Raw genomic sequence first — 23,270 nt, forward strand, 5'->3', positions numbered from 1 at the left:
AAAGTTTACTTTCCTGGAAATAGAATTATCTCATCATTTTGCATTTTTCTGAGAAGTTTTAGATATTGACTTCTGTCAGAGAGAAATCAGGCAAGATGGTTCTCTAGTCTGATCTAATGTAGGAACCATAGTTTATGCTCTTGGTGTTGCTGATAGACATTAAAATTTGTTACAGGATTGAGAAAACGAAGAAAAAAAAAAAAAAAGGATTGCAGCTGGCTTACATGACTGAAGCCAATAAACTAACAAAAGAAACAAATATCAGATATTCAAGGGCAAGATAATTATGAAGCACATCTTGCTGTTACAGAAATTTATAAGCAGGAAGATGAGACCTAAAGGAGGTCACTCAAGTATTCCAAAACTGAAGGCTAAATTATTAGCTGTGAAACTAAACTAGAAGGGAGCAAAGTACATTTTAGGTTAAAAACAAGCAATTAAAAAACTTTCCACAAAGGTTGCCTTTGTTCAAGACTTATTTAGCTGATGAATGTGAACAGCAAAGGAACTACAGAAACCAAGCCTCAGAGCATGGAATAACTTTAGAGCCTTTAGTGCTGGTAAGCTGCAGTCTTAAAATATGAAAATGTGATGTTAGCACCTAATATCATTCACATAACTGTATTTGTTAATGATGTATAATGTTAATAGCTGCTACTTGGAAAGGAGTGAAATAATTTGCAACCTAGAATCATAATGTATCCATAGAAACCAAATGTCCCAAGCCATCCAATCACTCTTCTGGTGTTTGTACAATTGCAGAACTATAAGGAAGACATGCAGAAGATTTGCCTGGATTCTCAGAATGTATTTGATGCTGTGTCACAGCATATCCTATGGGGAAATTAAGTCAAATTGGTTTGCAGAGGAATACAATTAAATGAATCAAAAGCTGTCTGTCTAACTCAGGAGAGGGTAATTATAAATAGTACTTCCATCTAGATGGGACAATAATGTCCAGCACAGTTCCATGCAGATGCCCTTGGGGTCTTATTATATCCAATATATTTATTCTGAAAATATATAAATATAGGGATTAATGGCTGAGTTCACAACTACTGAGAACTTACCCTCTCACTGGAGAAGTCCCATACTATTATTAAAACCTTGAAAATACCAACTGTGTCCACACTTCAGGTCCTGGGGCAATAAACCTGGAATGCCTCTCTAAGGATGCAGTGCATATGATAGGAGTCTGCTGCCTCATATTCCCTGCTAGAGGCCAAGCAAGTTCTTGCCTGACCTGCACCACATTAACTGTGTGACAAAAATTACTTCACCCATGTCATGACAACCTTGAAAAAGCACAAGGAACTTCCCTTCCTGAACTGGAAAAATTAGACAATTCATGGCATGGTCCAACCAGCAATGCACATACCTTACTGTCCTGCAGGCTGGCAGCTGTAGGTGTATTTTCCATCCCTGGGCAGAGGTGTGGGGCTGTGGTGGGTCCCAGGGCTGAGCTGGGGTCCACAGGCACCCTCTGTTTGATCCCTACATCAGGGCACATCAGGGCTGTGAAGCAGCTTTCACCCAGTCCCTGAGGAGAGGTAAAGAGCCAGGCAGCAACTGGAAAATGTGTAAAAAAGAATGTTAAATGGAAAACATGTATAACACCAATATCCTGCTCCATGTGGCAATAAATAGAAATTCCCACCACGAGCCTCTGGGTCCTTCTGGCAAAGACTTGAGGATGCTGCCAACACTTCTTGTTTTCCACTCCCTCTTTCTTCTTGGGGAAATTAAATCCACCCTGCAGCTGATTCCTGTACATAAAAAGTTTCACAGATGTTAAGCAAGAGGAAAAACTTAAATCTTCAGTAATATGACAAATGTTTCTCTTTGCAGATAATGTACCATCATGACTATCAAAAGACAGGAAATGACAATTAAATATGCATAGGAGGGACAGCAAATTCTACTAGTTAGGTCTGTCCTAATGGCAACATTTTAAAACTTAGTGTGAAATTTTTAAACAAGTTACATACAATGGCATGAAAAATTCAATGATTTTGCAAGTTTGTTTAAAAAGTAATTCTGTATTTTCTACATATTCTGATTTATGTTATTTTTCCCCCAAAGAAATTAGTCTAAATTTCACCTTAAATACTAAACATGATTACAACAGAATATTCCTTCATGGTGAATTTTCTGATTTATAAGCACTTGAAGGATCAAGCTGTGAATTTGTTTGGAATAAAAATAACACACCTTCTTTGCAAAATAGCTCATATCTCTTTTCCAATATGAATCTAAGCTTTGTTCCATGTTCTGCACTATTTCTCCATTCCAACTAACTTCTAACATCTAAATTTCAGTCATTCTAATCTTCTGGAAACTGTATAAAATAGGAGATTGATCTATTGTCTATGGACGTTTATCATATGGAAACTATCTAAGTTCCTCTTAAAAAAGTACAGTTTATTTGATCTAATAGGGAGGTTTGGCCATACTGAGACCAACTTTTCTCTGTGTACAATGAGAAGCGAAATATTCTTGATGAAGGTCTCACAACAGGGTACAAGAAAATGACTGTTTTTCTAAAATTTAGTGGAGTGTTATCCATAGTTACTTTATATTTTAGTAATGTTTACTGACTGTTTTATACATGGGTATGAAATTGTGTACATTTACGTGCTCTGAACATTAGACAAAAGATTATTATACCACTAAAATATAAATCTAATACCTTAAATGTCTTACAGCACTATCTTTCCATTATAGATCTGTAAAATATTGTATTTACATTCTAACACTACTTCTCATTTTAATTATATATATTCAGTTTTAGAGAAGAAGAATTTCATTTTTTCTTCTTTCCTTTAGGATATATTTAATTAGTTTAATTCAAACTCATGCCCTCCTGGCATCATCATTAACACAGAGTTAGTATAATTAGCATTTTAATGTACAATAAATAATCTTGTACGAAATGGGCTTTTTTTACATTACTCCTTCCTTTTTAACAATAAACCTATAAACCTATTTTCTATTTATATGCCACATTTTTTAATCTTTTTTTTTCTTTACAAAAATAACTGAGCAGAGACAAGAGCATGGAAATTATAATTGAATATTCTTTCACTTATCAAGTCATTTTGACCGTGCTGCCCTTAGTACTTCTGTTTTATACTATGTTCAATATCAAAGGGATTGACTGAAGTATCTATTTGTGGTTGGGGCCTTCCAGGTCTCCTAAAGAACCTTAAGAGATTTGAGTTCTTAGATTAGAAATTATCGTGTTATATTTAAAATTTACTTAGTTTCAAAACCAGTGATTGCAAAAAGCTGGATGAACTAATATAACCAGAGATAATGAAATTGTCATGAAATTCAGGAAAAAAAAGGCATTACTAACATTTTATTTCAATTCATTTTTTGTGAAAGCATTATTTTTAATCCATGGAAGGGTTGAATAGTCAGAGAACTTAGATTTTTCAAAAACATTGACATACTGTTTCACCTGTCTTTCCACCTCCAAATCTACATATTGCAAATATTCAAAATGAATGTACTACTGATTTTTTTACCTTATGCCCTAATCCACATATCTCACCAAAAATTTATGAGAAAAAAAAACCTTTTGAAGGAAAATGAGAAGTCAGAGCAGATATAATTTCATCGTGTGTCTTTAAGCATAACCTTTCCAACAAGTGTCTACAGAAAAAAAACCAAATTCAAACAGAATTTCTACCTTGAAACTGTGACTTCAATGCCAATACATTTCAGAGGGATATAAAATTTTACTGTTATAATCAAATTTTCCACTGAAGCTCAAATCCTTGAAGTTTACATCAAATTTCACAGAGAAATTACCACCAAAATGATGTCACTTAAATAGGACAAACTAATTTTCAGGATGAGCTGTGACCTTTCATAAATGAGTTAAGTGGGAAGTCCTGTTCCCAGCAGATAAGCAATCAAGGAAAGAAAGAACAAAAAGACCACCAGAGCTATAAATACTCATATCTTCTGTTGAATGAATATATTAGAAAATTGAAAGTATTTTGGAGAGTTTGTGGCAATCTATATTTTAGAAACTTACAGCAACATTTTATGTGTCTATATGATTCTATATTGCTTTTTTTTGTTTTGATGCTTTGTCTGTTTGGGGTTTTTTTAGCTTTTCTTACATATGTGCTTTCTTTCATGAAGGAGTGAGCTGAAGAAATCACCTCCAGGACAGGTTAACTTTTTACTTCCGTTATGCTTTTCCTCCCCCCCACCTCCCCATTTTTGTTTTGTTTTGTTTTGTTGTGTTGTGTTTGTTTTTTTGTTTTTTTTTTGTTTCGTGTGTTTTCTGCAAATTTGTGTTTGACACACATAGTTCTGTGAATACACACAATGACTTAATAACAATTAAGTTTCTTGAACTTTAGAATAGAAAGCTACACCATTAAGTCCAGGTAATTCAGTTTGTGGAACAGCTGGTGTGTAATTCCATCATTTAATCCATTTTTATTAATTCTATCTGATTATAGTTTCAGTTATGGTATATTGCCAGCAAGTCATGGATGTTTATATCAGAGGCTTTGTTATGCTTATTAGCATGCATTCAAAAGGTGAAAACTATCCCAATATATGAAAATCTTTCTTTAAGCAGGAAATAATTTGACATAGCTCTAACATCTGTTAGTTGGAGACACCATTACTGTTTCCAAAATATTAATTCTTTTTCTTATATGTGTCTACTTATTCCTGTATGTTTTATACTTTAGCAACTAAATAAATTTTTAAATGAAGATTTTATTTTTTTTATTATACTGATAATTTGTTAAATTAGCTCTAAGTGTTTTCAATATATATATTTAGAGGTTTTTGTGCCTTAACAGCTTTCAACTACTGACTTACAGAGCTAAGATGTCTGCAGTTTAGTGCCTATTTTTCAGGTCAACTTTGATTAAGTTCCATTTAACTACAGAATCATAGAAATTATTTGTGTTGGAAGGGACCTTAAAGATCATTTAGCTCCAACTCTTTGTGTGATGGGCAAAGATCCAGTTATCAGTTAACCTGAAATGCCCTACCCAAATAGTTCTGAAGGATGAAAGAAGAAAAAGAGTTATCCAAAGAAAAAGTTATCCAAAGAAAAACCACCAAGATTGTACCACTTTCCTTTAGTCATCAGGATGAATTATGTGAAAATGAAGCTTGGATGAAAGGACATTAAATTGAAAAAAAAAGAGAATATTTTTGTTCCATCTTTTTTATAAAGAGATCTTCAATTTGTGATGAAATATGCTTATATTCTGAATGCACTTTGATCAATCTGACTGAAAAATATGTCTGATAACACCTAAAGAAGATGCAGTAGAAGGAAAAGCATAATAAAAAGCTTGCAATACATGCATATGGATTTGAGGCACAATAAAAACCCAAAAGTGCTGAGAATATTTCAGTGTGTAGGATAATAAAAAATGGTTTACCCATCAATATTTCGATAGTATTTTAAATTTATTTGTGGGACAGAGAAGATGATAATCCTAAAGAAAAAATAGCAAAAACAATACATAAAAACAGAATAAAATATATAATGATAACATTGACTCTAGGGAAAAACACTCATAACTAATTTTCTTTATTTTGTCTAATGTACAGGAGAAATTCTCTAGTACAGTAGAATTGTATATTCACACACAAAACACATGTTAAGAAATTTAGGTTTTGTTGTTTTTTTTTTTAAATATATTCACTATTTTCCAGAGATGATATTTTCAAATAATTTCTGTGGATTGTGTCAACAAGAGAGTTTTTTTTACCCCTAGACTTATGCATAAAAAAAAAGTTGCTGTTATTTTGACTGTTTAATTATAAAATATTATATGTCTGTTCCTTATGAAAAAGCATATTCTGGTAGAAAATAAGCAGAGAGATAATGAAATTTAGAGAATATAAAATACGAGTTGCATTCATCCCCATCAATTTCAGAATTTAACTATCAGCTGACTTGATGATGAAACAATTATTTTTTTTCATTTCATTGTCATTTTGTACCAAAAGTTCATTAATTAAAAGCAAACAAAACCAAAACCAAACAACATCAACTCCCAAAAAAAAACCCCAAAAATAAAACAGCTAAGAAAATGTGGCATAAGGTTAAGGATAAGAAATATGTTTATGGTCTTTATTGCAAAGATATTTTGAATATTGTTTTAAAGATCACATGACAAACTGAACAAAAAAAGCTTTGTAAAAATGATAGATAATTAATTCTTTATTTTGGAAGTAGACCAGAAAACAAAGTTAGTACATTAGATAATAAATTAGTGATCTGAAAATCTGAAGTGTAGGTCTCAATAATAATAATAATAATAATGCTTATTTTAAAATATGTTCCTGCCTTGGCTAATAAAAACAATTCCCATTTCTTAAAAAAATATATTAGAGAGGAAAAATATATCTTTAGAATTGCATAAAATACAATGGTGCTAATTTCCTTGCTATTCTATTCAGCAATTCCTAAAAAACTAAGCAACCAACCAACAAAAAAACACCCAAAAAACCAACAACAAAACCTCCAAAACAAAACAAAAACACCCCCACAAAAACAACAAGAACAGCAACAACAACAAATCAATTTTACCCCAAAGAAGGAATCAGAAGCTGGTGTAGCTTGATATTACGCATCAGGTGTTAGAGTCAGTTTTCCTCTGCCTATTTTCTTATTAAGGCATATTAAAGCAAATCAAATGCTTAATGTATGGTGTCTGATTTATTTTTTTTCACAAGGCTTGGCATCTTGACTCATACTTTAACAAGAAGGAAGGAAGGAAGGAAGGAAGGAAGGAAGGAAGGAAGGAAGGAAGGAAGGAAGGAAGGAAGGAAGGAAGGAAGGAAGGAAGGAAGGAAGGAAGGAAGGAAGGAAGGAAGGAAGGAAGGAAGGAAGGAAGGAAGGAAGGAAGGAAGGAAGGAAAGAAGAAAGAAAGAAAGAAAGAAAGAAAGAAAGAAAGAAAGAAAGAAAGAAAGAAAGAAAGAAAGAAAGAAAGAAAGAAAGAAAGAAAGAAAGAAAGAAAGAAAGAAAGAAAGAAAGAAAGAAAGAAAGAAAGAAAGAAAGAAAGAAAGAAAGAAAGAAAGAAAGAAAGAAAGAAAGAAAGAAAGAAAGAAAGAAAGAAAGAAAGAAAGAAAGAAAGAAAGAAAGAAAGAAAGAAAGAAAGAAAGAAAGAAAGAAAGAAAGAAAGAAAGAAAGAAAGAAAGAAAGAAAGAATCTTCTTCAACCCAGACCAGCTCGGGAATAAGACAAATGTGGATTCTTTCTTCAGCAACACTGATTTAAAATAATGAGGCTTATCTGTGAACCTCAGCTCAAATGCTGGGGATATCAAAGGGAAGCAAAAGAAGGGAAATGGGGACCAGAAGCAAACTTTCATTACTTCTGCATATTTTAAACCTTCATTACACAATGAAGAGAAGAGTGTACTTTTATTTCAAAGGACAGGAAAAGATTTCTTTTTCTATGAGTCATGTTCACCTGAGAATCCTTTCTTTTGTTCATATAAAAATCCAAGAATCCTCTTCTGAGACAAACATTTTCAATTTTTTGAGGGTCTTGTGCAAACTGCAGCACCCCTGAACTCTCTGGGATATGCTAATTTTTAATGGAACTGTGTCATGAGCAATCTGAGTGAACCAGATTATAGAACATTCCCCTTCCTTACCATATTTTCTGTCTTTTTCTCCCCTCATATAGAATTTCCCTCTATATTTGAAATACAGTGTTGAAAACACAAAGGTTGAAAAGTAAAAAATTGTCAAATGTGTTGTTAGTAATCAACAATATATACAATTAAAATATAAATATATAATATCCATATCTGTATGTTTAATCAAAAAAAAAAGGCATCAACGAGTAACACAAGCAACACCTTGCCCTAAAGTGCAGCACAAAGAAAAGAAGGTTCTTCACTTGTTCACTTTTTACACTTTATAACCTCCTCAATCCCATCTTATTTGATAAATCAACTGCTGAATACACACTGAGGAGTTTTATTCCTCCCTCTTTACTAATCTTATCACCTGAGATTTTTATTGAAAAGTGCCCATGTGTGGATGCCCTGGCCAGCAGATTGCAGACTTTTATAGCAAGGTGTCATTACTCCTGTCCTAATTCCCTTTGCATAAAGGAGTTAATGGCTCACTGAACCGGAAAGGACAAACAGATTACAAATGAAATCAATCTAATCAGCTAGAAAGGAGACCTTGGTTCCAGTTTCAATTTTGAAGGCCTTCATAAAACTTCAGTGAATAATATCAGTACAGAAAGAGTCCTTAAGGATATGCCTACAAGAGTGGTAGTTGTGACTGTAAGAAAATTCTAAAAGAGAAGTCTTAATAATATTAATTATCAATATTATAAATTATCAATAATTCTAGTTAAAATATTACTTTCTCTATTTTTTGATTTTGTTCTTACTTTATCACAAAGGTTAGAGAGAAACTTGTTTTATTTATTCTTTGTTCTGGCCATGAACATGGTGGGTTTTTTGCGTAAGATTTGTAGGAAATTCAAAAAAGTAGCTGTTGAGAATATAAGAGGAATTTAAAAAAAACTAAACCCTTGAAATTGTAATTTATTAATGATATACAGGTTGAAATAGTCTCTAGTAATAAGGAAAATACAAATTATTATTATTTGTTTCTTGGGTAAGATGAGCAAAACTGACAAGTGGAGAACTGTAACTTTAATGTTGCTGCCTTAAGGTATCTATTTCATAAAATTTATATTTATAGAAATCCCAAGGAAAAATAAAACCTATGTGTATAAAATCTACAAGAGAGAGATTCAGACAACATTTAATGTATGAAAAGTTACCTGCATATTTTGAAGCAGCTTCACTCATATATTTAAACATATTGCCTTTTACAGTCAGGATAGTTTATTTACAGCTTATCAATGTCTGACATCACTGGTGTCTACACTGGTTCTTCAGACTCCAGAACAACAATATCAATCATTGGTGTGAGCTTCAAACTTTAAAAATTCTATGTGATGTCTGTAGTATAATTGCCAGTGATATCTACATTTACATGCTGATTTAATAAAACTACATGAAAAGAAAGTCAGTGCAGAAGAATTAATTTTCTACATGTTTTTAACATAATACAAAAGAGAGTGATGTTTTATGCTGGCATGTAAAGATGCCTGAGATTTTTTATATGGTTGGATTAAAAAATGGCTAAAGCTGAATTTTTATAACTGTTACATTATTATATCTTAACCATATATATATCTATCTTTAAAAAGGATAAAAATACTCTTACAACTGATGTTTACATCCCTTTTAAAATACATTTTCATTTATGTTCAGTCTCCAGACTCCCTTAACATAACAATTTTCATTGTCAGAACATTAAATCTTTTCTTTTCTTGAAGTCAGCTGATATAAAAATAAGAAGAAAATGAAATTCTCAGGTTGCTCTTCTCATTGTAGAAAATAGAACAATTATTTCAGTATGAAATCCTCTTGGCATTCTTTAACTCACATATAAAAGCACTGCAGAATACTCTTAATAGCTTGTGAAGAGCAGATCCCAGCTAATTTTTGCAAGTGAACAGCACTGAAGAATAACCGTTTCCATTGTTTAAAAAAAAATAAATTCTTGGAAATAAGACCAGCTAATCATACAGGAAAATAAAGGCGTTATTGCATGAAGAGGGGTTTAAATTAGAATGAAGAAAAAAAATACCACTGAAAGAGTGGTCAGGCATTGGAACAGTCTACCCAGGGAAGCGTCACCATCTCTGGAAGTGATCAATACACAAGGATGTGGCACTGAGGGATATGATTCAGTGGAGAATGTGGCATGGTGGGTGTAGGGCTGGACTTAATGTTAAAGGTCCTTTCCAACCTTAACAATTCTATGATTCAATAATTATTCATGTTCCTGAAATAGTTTACAATGAATTTTGAAAACTTCTCTAAACTGTAAATAACCTTTACTTTCAAAGTCTCTTGAAGGCAATAAAAACCAACATAACACTGTATCCTACAAAAATTGTTTGTTTTGCAGCATGAATTCATCCACTAAGCTGTTTTCAGCTTAGTATCATCGGGCTGAATAAAAGTAAAAGCAGTGAATAGTTCTCTTTTAAAAGCATCTTTTCTGTATTCTGCAAATTCTAGCCTTCATTTACAAATGATGTTCTAATTAGTTTCAGCACGAGACACCTACTAAGACATGAAGTCATACAGTCTATTGCTCTTTTAACTAAACCCTTTTCCACTCAAATTGGATGCTTTAAAAAGAGAAAACATTTTTAATGAACTTTATTGAACTAAAGTAACACACAAAACAAAACAAAAAAAAATCAGTGCTCTACATGATGCTAATTAAGCTACCCTGTGTATTTGCAGGTAATTTGGTTATTAGTGTGGTTCCCTTCTAGTGAATTCTAACTGCTAATACTGAATTTCATGATAAATATATCAGTTAATGAAGAGGCTAAATGAAGAGCAGTGAAAAATTAATTGGAAAAATAACAATAAAGTTTCTAATATTTACTATAACCTTGAACTTTCACAGAACACTTTCACTGTTTGTACTGGGCTTATTCACTGTGTCTTATTCACATGTCTTAAAGTAAACTGAGAAAACTGGTTCATTGCATCTGGACAGGCTATCAGATGTTATAAATACAGAGCTCATTTCATGGCATTGATAAAAAGTCAAATATCCTTCTGAAGTAATGATAAAGTATATTATATTCTTTTTAATTTTTCTTATTATTAGAAAGCTGGACATGTATGTCTTTACTTCAGCATAAAAGCTGAGCCTTGAAGTTTTTTAGTTTCATCTATTTTTTGGTTTTGGCATTCTGTATTGAAATCACATAAACTTTCAATATCATTTATGCTAATTAATCTTAGCAAATACCTGTCATCTCAAATAGCCATAAAAACATCTCTTTTCATCATAATTCAAATAAGAACAGTAGAAGAAAACAAAAAGGAGCAACATATAAATAACCAACATGTAAATAACTTTAAGAATAGTGAAATCTGACTTCATTATGAGTTGTATCCATTGTATGCCTGATGTCAGCCTCAGGCTAGCACTGTGAAGATAAATTTTCCCAGCAAGTGCCAGAGCCATGTAAGTTTTACATGTGTGTTAATTCACATTTGTGTTTGCTCTTCCTTTCATTCATATACTAATGTATTCTCAATAAATCACGGAATGGTCAGGTTGGGAGGGATCACTGTGGATCATCTGGCCCAGCTTCCTTCAAGCACCCACCTGCTCCATTGTGTGTCAACTCCAGAGGCCACAGGTGGATCTCTGAACCCCCAAGGACCTCCAAGGGCTGCAGGGGCAATGATCCTTCTCTATGGGCTGCAACAGTGGCTGCCAGGGAACCTCTGCCTCAGCCTCTCTTCTTCCTCCTTCTTCACTGACCTTGGTCTCTGCAGGGCTGTTGCTCTCACAGATCCTCGTTCTGCTCTTCTCTAGGCTCAATTACTTCTGCACAAGAATGTATTTTTTTTCCACCTGCTAAATACAGGAAGTTCAAGATACAGTTTTCTACAATCAAGTAATATCACACTGAGGTGTGCTTTTACAGTATCTCTGTGGTAAACTTTTAAAAATATTATCATGAAACAAACAAATGCTTATAATGTGAAATTCCAAAACAATTCAGGTTCAAGAAAAAAAAAATTTAGTCAGTCAAGCAGCATAAAAGTTTGCTATATTCTCAGAAAATTTCAGAAGATTATTTAATTACCACTTGAAGATCCTCAAAAGGATAAAACACTGAATGAATATTAACATTTTACTGAACACCATTGTTACTGGATAACACTTGGATTCTTCTATGCAAAGCTTCTCTTTTAGTTACAGGTTCACCAGAAGTGGAGGAATTTTTCTGGTTAAGAATGTGGAATCCAAACTTTCAGCTGAGTTAAAGATCATTGAGAAGCTTCAGGAAGTAAAGTTTGCAGAGGAAGAACATCTAGATATAAAAATACCACCCTCAGGCAAACCACACTTTCTGTTAAAAATGGTGCTGCTATTATCTTTATTTAATGAATAGTTCAAAACTCAGTTTACATTATTCCTCAGATTAAGAGACTATAAAATGTTGTTTCTTACCTATGTAAATGAGTGTAGGATATTCTAGGAAAATTTTTCAGGGTTCAGACTACTATGGTCCAAACATTCTAAAACTAAATATTGCTAAGAGAAGATGCAAATAGATTTGATCCAAATCAGAGAAAAAGAAAACATTTTAGATCAAGAAAGCTTTAGCAATTCTTACCACCTTTCACAGGAAAAAGAATAATCAGCAGTGCACCTTGCAAGAAAAGTGTTAATCAAATGTAGAATGGTGTAGACTCTCAACTTATTTTAAAGGGCATATTTGATTCCACATCAGGTTATCACCTGGACTCTGTCTGTCAGCTTTGCATCTGTGATTAAACATTCAGACTAGCTGAGAGAGTCTTAAACACAAGGCTGGACTGTCAATCCCTCTTTGGTTTAGGAAATATTTAAGTATTTTAGATGTATCCAACAAATGGCCAGAGTGAAACTCCTTCAGAGTATTTGAATTCTTGAGCTCTTTTTTACAATGGGGAGGTTACCAGAATTGACTCTGATCATATATTTGGTCCCTCCTCCTAAAATGTGTCTAAAAGTCTCTTTTCTACCAAAAGTAAATTGAGATGTTAACTGTCATTCCCTGATAATGTTGTATAAAATAGAGGACTCATGTTTGCAGAGCAAGAGTTAGTACCCCTCAGCCATCTTGCTCCCAAAGGAAGGATTGAGGACTGACAGATCAAAGGAAACATCTTTTTAAACATGTTGTAATGAAGAGAAACCTCTGCCCTTTCTTACTTTTGTTTTTATAGTACAGATAATCCTACTGAAAGGAAGATTCCCACATCTTACTTAATAAAACATCATTTCTAGCTGAGTGGCAGAAAAAATATTAGAGCTTAAATGAGGGGGGAAAAAATAGTGTCAAGTTTTCCCCATAGTTATAACCTTTGTCTCTTTCATGCTTTTGAAGTCATTTCTGAATACAAGTTAAGTGATGAATTAAAGGGTTTCATTTTTATTACAAAGTCACATGATGTGCTCACACTTGAAAATATAGATGGATTCTTAAAATTGAGGAGAATGAATCCTTACTCTTCCATCCTAACAGTATCTTAACAAATGGTGCAGTTAAGAAAATTACTGCACTCCACGATCAGAGAACTGTATTTTTACCCCTCCATACTGCCTTTATGACCTTAATTAGAGAAGCTATGACAGTGAAAGACACTATCTCCTATGAGGACAGTCTCTCCTATGAAAAAAGTCTGAGAAAACAGGGATTGTTCAGCCTGGAGAAGACAGGACTCCAGGGGGACATTATTACAGCCTTTCAATACTTAAAGGGGACTTACATGGAAGATGGGGACAATATTTCTAGTTATAGAACAAGGGGTATTGGTTTTAAACTAAAAGGCAGTAGAACCACACTTGCTATAAGGAAGAATTTTTTGCAGTGAAGACAGTCAAACATTTGAATATGTTGTCCCAGTGTCATTTAAAAGTCCCCTCCAACTCCAGCTATTCTACAGAACTAAGGTTATCATAAAGCTGTTTAGAAAGATGGTGTTTCACATGGAATTTAAAACCAATTCACCATTCATAAAATGCAAATGATTCAGGACATGTAATAGTGAGCTGGGGGTGATTTTTGGGAAACTAAAGACACTTGACCTTCAATGCTAGGTTTCTTTCAAGGGCTGCACTAACAGCCAACACTCCTATGCCTCTTCCATCAGGGCTTATTGATGATTTAGTGTCACTCACCCATCTGTGCCCTCCCCACAGCTCTGCAGCAGGAACTCATTGCCTCCTAGATCACTGCTTCCCTTTCTGTAGGCCATTAACTCCGAGCAACATGCTTCAGTGAGCAGAGTATTCCTTCCTAATTACTTCAGTCAGCTCATGAATGAAAACGCACTCCTTCTTGTGGAGACAAGGGCTGCAGGATTTTTATCTCCTTAGAATACCTTCTTAAATATGCTCCTCACTTTGGCCACTTTCATCATCAGTGATTTGAAGGCATAAATAACTAAAATATTTATTTGTTTAAATATTGAGGACAGATGAGCATTTCTTTGATGGACAGATCAAAAGATCTGCAGAAAACATTCATCAGTTCTACTTAATTTTAGCCTGAATCAAGTTTAGCTGCTATAGCTATTTAATATGAGTATGGGAGCAGCAGTATAATTTATAATGTCAGGAAATAAAATAAGTATAGTTACTTTAGAAGTGCAAATTTAATGCTATCCCATAAATCAGCAGACTGTAGCAGAAGTGTTAGTAGTGTTTTATAGAATTTAGAGCTATTTTAGCAAAGCATTTGTTGCTGTTTCCCAGCCATCTCTTATTCAAACTCACAGGATAAAGACTGGATAGATAGTCTGGGGCTGAGTAGGAAGCTGGGTAATGTTGTACTCAGGGAGTGATCATCAGTGGGTTTGCTTAAGCTGGCAACCTACCACAAATGTGGGATCAGGCATCAAGTCTGGGCTCTATGACATCAAACATCTTCATAAATAATTGGCATGATGGGACTGAAAATATTCTCACCAAGTTGGCTGGTGACATTGAACTGAGAGATGAGGTGGGCATTTCAGAAGGGAGAGAAATGGGAGAACCAGGCATATTGGAAGGGTGAGCCAGCAAGAAGAGGACGAAGTTTAACAAGTGAGGAAAGGTCTACCTGGGGGTCCTGGTGGACGAAAAGCTGCAGATGAGTCAGCAGTGCACCACTGCAGCAACAGAGGTGAGACACATCCTGGGCTGCATCTGCAGGGGCACTGCCAGCAGACACAGAGATGGGATCATCCCACCCCACCCAGCACTTGTCAGGCCACACCTGGAACACTGTGTCCACTTCCTGTCCCCACTGCTCAAAGCAGGCAAGGACAGGTTGGAGTTGATCCAAAGGAGAGCCATGAAAATGGTCAAAGAGCTGGAGAATTTACAATGTGTAAAGACTTAAGGCATTAAGCATTTCCTCCTTTTCTCAGGAGGGACTTAATCACAGCATTCCAGTACAAGAGTGGTTTCAAAGAGGGTAAAGACTCTCTGTTCATAAATAATCAAATGGGAGAAAATAAGGGAAAAGCAGTCCAGATTGCACCATGAGACCTTCCATGCTGATAGAAGATTTTTTATGCACTAAGAAAGGTTAATCCCTGGAACAACTTCCCTAAAGATGTGGCAAAATGCCCATCTCTGGAGGTTTTCAAGATGTGACTGGACAGGATGCAAGACAATTTCACCTAAGCTCCCCTTTTCATGTAAAGTTAGCCTTAGATATCTTGTTTCCATACTTATTTATTTTTTTCAGTTTGCCTGAGGCCCCTGATGGTTGAAAATGTCATTTTATACATCATCTCGACAATCAGTGCAAGTATATAGTATAAGAAATTTCCCTATTTATTAGTGAGAGGATTTTTCTTCTGTTCCCCGTGATGTTTTATTCTGTGAATATTGAATTCCATTCAATATTGTTGCATATTTCATTGTGTTCATTTGACACAAATTGGAGGAGAAAAAGTGCTTTTTATTCTATAAGATGGTTTCTAAAACCTTTTTTATGCGTCAGATGTAGAGATTTCAAACTGGCTGGGAGGTTTCTCTGAAGAAATAGAAATAAGGAAGTAATTTTCTATGAAGACTTAAGGGCTCCAGAAATCATAAACTGTGTGTTCTAGTCTGGAACAACAATTCAAACAAGTATTAATTTTAAAGAGAATGTTGAGTCATAAGGATGAAACCACCTCCTGAAGTCCATTTTACATCAAAACAGACAGTTTGGGGCAGTGACCAGCAGCTGTGAAGATAGTAATTGCAGCTCATTTTGAAGAAAAAAGTCAATGGAAAATCAAAATAATTTCCTGTGCAAAAGATTTCAGAACTCTTGTTGTTTTGCAAGGTTTAAGGTTAGCTGATTTCCCCAAGTTTAGAAAATGTAAGATAGGTATAAGATTAAAAGTTAAAAGAATGAGAATTATGTCTTGAACTAGAGTATCTGTCCAATGTTTATTTAATATTTATACTCATTTAGTGTAAAGTTAATGATAGCATATCTCTGTGCTAAGATTTAACATTAAGATTATTTCACGTACTTGTAGACAGACCTCATGGAAATCCCATGTGACAAGGAAGATAGATATCCTGTTTTCCAAAATTCAACTTTTCATTAGTCGCTCACCTCTTCTGAGAACACCAAGGACTAATAAGTCTTCCTTGATTTTGCATTTGCCAATGCAGTACATGCAACCAGATACATCCAAGGGGAGAGTCATCCTTTTCCTTTCTTCTGGCCCTTTCAGTACTTAAAAATATTGTTACAAGTCACTGAACAGTAGAATATAACTTGCTGGTCCTGGAAACAGCATTAGGATTTTTAATATTCGATAAGCATATTTCTAAAAAGCTCCTGCATGCATGCCTTATTTGGGATTTTATTTCAATATCAATTCACAGTTATCTACAATTGTTTTAAATTGGTTTCAGTTTTGCTTAGGAACAACATCCCAAAACATACAAACAAACCAACTGCAACTGAAAGTTGCATACATATATTATACAAATTTTGGAAGACAAAATATTTTGACACCTATTTAAAATTTCTTTTAGTCACCAATATTTTTCAGGAATGTTTCCACCAGTCCTTATTTTTTATCAGTGAACCATAGCACCATAAAATGTTACTTAGAACATTAGCAATCTGTGTGTGACTGTAGCTCAACTCCACGGGCCAGGTGGGAATGTGACATCCACTAGATGGGTCATGTTTGCATTTTAGCTGTCAAGTACTGAAAACCTTCAGGGGTGGAAGTGCGGTGATTTCTTTGGAGAAACCTATTCAGCATTGCACTGCACTTCTGGTGACAAGACTTTTCTGTTTGAGTTCCCATGTCACCTCTCAAACTACACCTGAGTTTGTTATTACTGAGAAAAGCTTGGTTCCATCACCTTTGAAATGTCCCTTCAAAGGAATTTAAGGCCGTTTTTCTGAGGAAAAAAATGAGGAAACAAATCCTTTCATTTCTTCTCAAGGCTGGTGTGTTCCAGGCCCTGGATCATCCTGTAGCCCTACACTGGATCATTTTGTAGATGTTCCCAGCTGCAGCATCCACAGCCTCACCAGGGTTGTACAGAGTGGGATGAATAACTTCCCTCATATTCTGTTCTTTGGCAACTCCAGCATCAATTTTAAGTCAAAATTAGATATGTAGAAATACATAATTTGAAACAAATATTTATAGTAATTTAAAAAGATATATTTTAATTAGACCAAACAAGAAGACAGTTGAAGCAAAAAACAGGTCCTCTTCATAAGGAGTAGCAGGCTCCTAAGGCTCCTAAAGGCTTAACTACTAGATAGGTTTATTCACTGAGGAATCAAGGATACATGTTATGAATGCAGACATGAATACGATGTGACTAAGAAGAGAGCCAAAACTCAGACTCAGATGTATGACTTCAGCAGGAAACATCAATGCTACCATAAAAATCAAGATATAGAGGTTCCATTCAACTTCTTATTACATTCTTCTTAACTTTTTTACAAGAGTTTCATAATAAGTGTGTAGTGAATTGATACCTATAAGCACTAATTTCATTTTCAAAAACAAAGAAAATATTACATCAAACATATTTGGCACATAATCACTAGAAGGATCATGATTGCAATTTCAATTATACAAGTACTTATCTGCTGACATTTTGTTATACATTAACTGAGAATGTGTAGCAAGTCAATCAAAGAGCAGTAACAAAAGCCTGGAACATTAATTAGATTTTCAAATTGAGTCCCAGAAATTCAGTTTCAAAAGAAAGCAAAGTATCCTCTTTACTCATGTCTGTCTTTTCTTTCATGCTACACGAATTCCTCAAGGTAGCTTGTTGCTATTTTAAACTCGTAATTTCCTGTAGTTATGCTACACAAAAAAAAAAAAAAACAGTATTCAAAGTAGTAAGTAGTATAATTTTCCTTCACCGTACTTAGATTCAGTACTAAAATGTTATCCCTAGATGGACCAGGAAGGCAAGGCTTGCTGAAGTTATGCTGCTCTGAAAAAGAGGATGGACTGATTATGACAATGGAAAATGGAAAACCAATACTTTAATGACGTTATTAACTGCTTATATGTCACAGTAAAATGTTCTACAGAAGAAGTAAGAGAAATGTATTAGATTTGGCAGATTCACATTAGAACACTAATAACTAGAGTGAAAAACTTTGCCCATGAATTTTGGGAAAACTTTTAGTCACATCAGTTGCTATCTTAATTCAATTGATCCTCCTCACAAAAAGAAGAAAATAAAGCAAATAAACAAACTCAAATGAGTTACCATAAAAATGATAAAAGTACCCTGAACACTGTTGGCAGAAGTAGTGTGTTGTAAAAATGTAATTTCCCAACATCTTGTTTGTTTTCTCAGCATGTTAAAAAGTAAGGAGTAAGTAAGGTAGGTAGTTATGTTCATTGGTGTTAGCGTAGCATGCTGAAGAGTCTTGTCTCACTCATCCCTGATATATTCCTCCTTCCATGTTTTTCTCTATTTCTATTTCATCGTGTCTGATGTTGATATATATTATTCAATGTTTTCTTGCAGTTGACAAAAAGATCTACATTTTAGGAGCGTCAAGAGGTTGGAACAAGATGATCTTTAAGATCCCTCCTAATACAAACCAGCCTGTGATTCTGTGATTCTATGACCTTACGATCCTTTTACACCCATTAGAATTGCGGCCAATAGAATGAAAGTCATGACACAGTCATCCATAGTGCTTTGTTTTACATTTAAATAAACAGTTTGTAAGTATTAAGTATCAATATTTGTGGATATACAGACTAGAGCATAGACATGGATATATAAACTAGAGAAAAGAATAGGTGCTTTAGAATAGGAACGGATTTAATATTTCTTCTCATTTACACCACTCACTATTCATTTAAAGTTTTACAAGAGTGACATACACAATTTCAGAAGTGTATAGAAGTGTAAGGTGATTTAAAAAAAATAGTGATGGCTTTCAAGAAAATAGAGAAAAATATTTTATGTGTACAGAACACATCTAACAAGTTCAGACAACCATAGCAAGTTCTGCAGATGCTCAAAACATTTCAGTTGAAAATTCCATATGCTTGATAGTTCAAAAAGAGAAAGTAGAAAAAATAGTTGAAAAACCCCATTGTTATGAGTAGAAATGTGTCATTTTTGCTGCTTTATCATTTTAAAACAAACTGCACAACCCTTTTTGAGATAAACCCATTTTGTTTCCAAGGCATATGCCCTGGAATCCTCATTCCTGTTCCTTATCTATGTATGCTTCCAAACAGAAGGAATTTTTATGCTCTACCCTGAAATCACTTTGCAGTTGACTCAGAGCAATCTTCTAAACTTCTCCAGACACTCCCAAAAATTTTTCAGGTTATTTTTCTCTTAATCAAGTTGATGTTGTCATCTGGAACACTTCTCCCCATATACTGATCACGAAAGTTTTGTGAATTTCATCACCAGCATAGGCAAAGAGAGAGAAATTTTAAACAAGGGTTAAAAAGGAAAACACAAGCACTGCTCCAGAGCACCTATTTTAACTCAGAACAGAATTCAAAAACAGTTTTTGCTTTCATAGGTTTCTTTTAAGATAGTATTTGAGAATTCAATTATCTTTAAGCAAAATGTTAAGCTAGAGCTCAGGCAAGCCGGGATTCTGCCCATCACTGAAATCACAAATTTTAACAAGCAAATTAATTAAATAAATTAGTCGTGCATGTGTAGAATCACAGAATGTGTTGGGCTGGAAGGGACCTTAAAGATCATTTAGTTACAACTGCCTTACCATGAACAGGAGCATCTTCCAGTAAACCAGGTTGCTCAGAGCCTCATCCAACCTATCCTTGAACATTTCCAGGGATGAGGCATTCCAGTGATGGCTCATTCTTGGGCAACCTTGCCATTGCAGGCACGTAGTTTTTTTGCAGTAACATCAGGAACCATGTCAGACACAGAAATTCCCCCTGTATTCCTCTATTTTTTATAACTCAAGCAAAATGAAATCTCAGCTCCTTTGTTTTGCTGGGAAATCAAAAATGTTCTGAACAAGGCAAAATATAATATTGCAAAAGAGTGGGGCTCAAACTGCAGCCATCTTTTACTCACCTGGCATGGATTAGGATGAGTGATTTTGGTTTCAGTTTTGAACCTCATGCACCTTTCCTACTTTTGAAATATGTTAAGAATGCAAAGGAAAAGGAGTCAGAAATGGTTATGTATCACTCTTGATATTTCAAATGCCAAGAGAAAGAAGAAAAGTTTGAATGCGTTATCATGTCTTAGTAGTGCTCTTCAAATCTCTTCCAGACACTACAGCTTAACAAAGTGAGCAGTTCTACTCACTCCGCCAGTGCTTCTCAAGCCTTGTGAATAAAGATAAAGGTCAGAGACAGTAAGACCTCAATTATCAAGGTCTCAATCAACCTCAAAAATCTCACAGCAATTTAAATGGAGTTGCTATAAATTAACAAAATTACAGTGAAACTATAAATTATTTTCTACCTCCTACTTAAGTCTTAGAAAGATTGATTTCTAACTTATATTGAGTGAAATCATTGCTTCTTTTATTCATGTTTATATATGTTACGGGGCTAGGAAACTCAAAACCATACAAAGGGTATGCTACCTCTAAAAAAGATATTATCTGAGCACTCTTCCTGAGATTTTTCAATGTGAGTTTGTATTTTTTGGTAAGATTTTCAAATACAATGTAAAACCTTGTGAAATCATATTCAGCTTAAGGACTTTCTTTTTTCAACTTATTTAAGATACCATCAGATTATTCCAAGAAAAAGCTCAAGATGTAAACCCTACATTTACTGAAAAATTTTTACTGACAAAAATGCTGCTATTTGTGAAATCTCTTTGAAATTTTGAACTTGGTTCTATTCAATTTCTTCTTTTTGAAAATCAATACAGAACACACACTGCCTGCTAAATAATTTAGGATATAGGAAATAAACACACAGAGGGGAAAAAATAAAACACAAAAAAACACAGCAGAAAATTACCTGAATATGTTGCCTGGGGCAATGATTAAAGTAGTTAAAGTTCCTTCTTTAAAGCAGAGACTATTTTTAATTTTTGTCGTGTTTATATATATAGAAGGACTACTCAAAGCATTTAATATTTTACTTGAAAATGTTCTTGAGTTGTCATTTAAAGGATGCAATTCTCAAATATGTTCACTACATGCTCCCACTACATTCACTCGGTGAAAAAAAAAAAAAACCAAACAAAAACAATCCCTCAAATATTATCAATAGAAACAAAATTAAGAGAGTGCAGTTATTTTTAAAAAAAGGTAATTATTTTCAATTATATAATGTATTATTCAGCTTTTATTTATAGTATAGTGACTACTATAGGCAAATAGACTCTGAATAAAAAAAAATCACAACAGTCCACTTTAATAAAAGTGATATTCTTGGGTTTAGTCTGTAATCAAAGATAAACAGAGGTCTAAATTAATTGCTGGCACTTACATGCCTTAATTACTCCTCACCATGATTAAAATTATTTTCTCCCACAGACCTTAAAACCACAGAAATTATGGGTGAACTGTGTTGTTGCTCCAACACTACTGTTTTCATTTTGTGTCAAGCATCTCTGAATTATGTACTGTGTCCATTTCCATTCTTGAATCACAGCCTGAAAACAATTTTCTACATTATTTCCCTTAAAAATGATGAAAGACATTTTATACTCTCATTAATAGTAATGTAAGGCTGAAACTAATTTTTAAATGTATTTTGGAATTATTTCATATTCTTAACACATTCTGAAAATTTAGAATTGTTACTACTGAATAATTATTATCATTATCATAATAATCATTATTATTATTATTAATAATAATAGTAATAGTAATACTGCCATCAGACTGGTAATTAACAACTCTAATTTCAACAATCTGTGAGGAAATGGGAGGGCCCTATTTCATGGCTTTAATTCTGTCTTTAAAAAAAGTAAGAAAAAAGGTTGGTTATCCTGGTTATCCATACATGATTCACTGTCTGTCTCTCATTAAAATTCCAAAGAATTTTAGAAGTAACAGACAAAACTGATTTTTCTAGCAAAATGTCTCTGAAGTAATTGTAGCCCACCATGTTTTGTCACAGACATTTTTCAAGGGACAATTTGTCTCTAAGTCAAATACCTTCAGGGGTCTGATTTTTTGAATGGATGAAGGGGTGGGTCATTTCAGGCTGTGCTCACAAAACAATAATGGAGCTACAATTATTTTGGATCCTTAGGCCCTTGAATTTTTTAAAATAATGTGCAGGTACCTGAGCAGCAAAGCTCTGAGAAGCAGCTTGAAAGCTTTGACTGTAGACTTTGAAACAAGCTTTTGAACCCTTTGAAAGACTCAGCTGGATAGCAATATTCTTTTTATCAAACTTTCTGGTAATGGCTTTCTTCCCTAGTAGGGAAAAACACTGGCAACTGCTTCACTCTTAGCCAATATTTAAATTACAAAGGCTTCACTCTGCTCCCTCAATAGGAACACATTCCTGAGATGCAGTTGTCAAGCTCAGTCTTTTGGAGGCTACCTTTTTCTTCTTTCTTTTTCTTGTCAATTTTAACTCAGATTAAATTCCATTTTCGAATGCTGTCAATAAAAAAGAAAGCACTCTTCATAATGTTTAAGAATAGTAAATACGATCCTTACTCATTCTTCCAGACACAGTATGATAATAACTGTTTTAAAGAATGAGGAAGCTGCCAGTTTTAAGAGCAATGAGGTTGGAAAAACTAATTTTAAAAATTATTTTATAAACTTGATAATTTTTCCAAGTGTGAGCTATTTGAGAGGAGAAGGGCAGTGAAGTTCACAAGATTAAAATCTTATCTGATAAGAGGATTATCCATTGCCAACAAAGCCAAGAATCCAACAATCAAATGAGAACAACTAAAACAGAACAATTTCACAATTAACTCATTTACTTGTAAATTTCCAATAACTGTGTTATATGTGTTTGAACAGAAATATGTTACATATGTTAAATATGTTTCTGAGATAAAACACCACTACATTTTCAGTTGCTTCCTAAATTGTGGCTGCATAGAATATTGGACTCCCCTAGATTGTCTAGTCTCTGCATGTTTTATTTTCAAGTAAACCTTTGAAAGAGTTAGTCACAATAATTACTACTAATAATCAGTTGCCTAAAGAAAGTGAA

The 23,270-nt window shown here is 33.9% G+C and overlaps 1 long non-coding RNA gene across 1 annotated transcript; it reads right to left on the bottom strand.

The window, feature by feature from the left end:
• Window positions 1–1,711: 1,711 nt before the first annotated feature.
• LOC135295614 (uncharacterized) lies at window positions 1,712–14,482 on the bottom strand. Its single transcript, XR_010357741.1, has 3 exons — window positions 14,404–14,482; window positions 11,236–11,490; window positions 1,712–1,766 (listed from the first exon to the last, which is right to left on the bottom strand). It is a non-coding gene; the product is annotated as an uncharacterized LOC135295614 (long non-coding RNA).
• Window positions 14,483–23,270: the final 8,788 nt, after the last annotated feature.

This window comes from Passer domesticus, chromosome 2 (assembly GCF_036417665.1).
Source record: "Passer domesticus isolate bPasDom1 chromosome 2, bPasDom1.hap1, whole genome shotgun sequence".
Classification (NCBI taxonomy): domain Eukaryota; kingdom Metazoa; phylum Chordata; class Aves; order Passeriformes; family Passeridae; genus Passer; species Passer domesticus.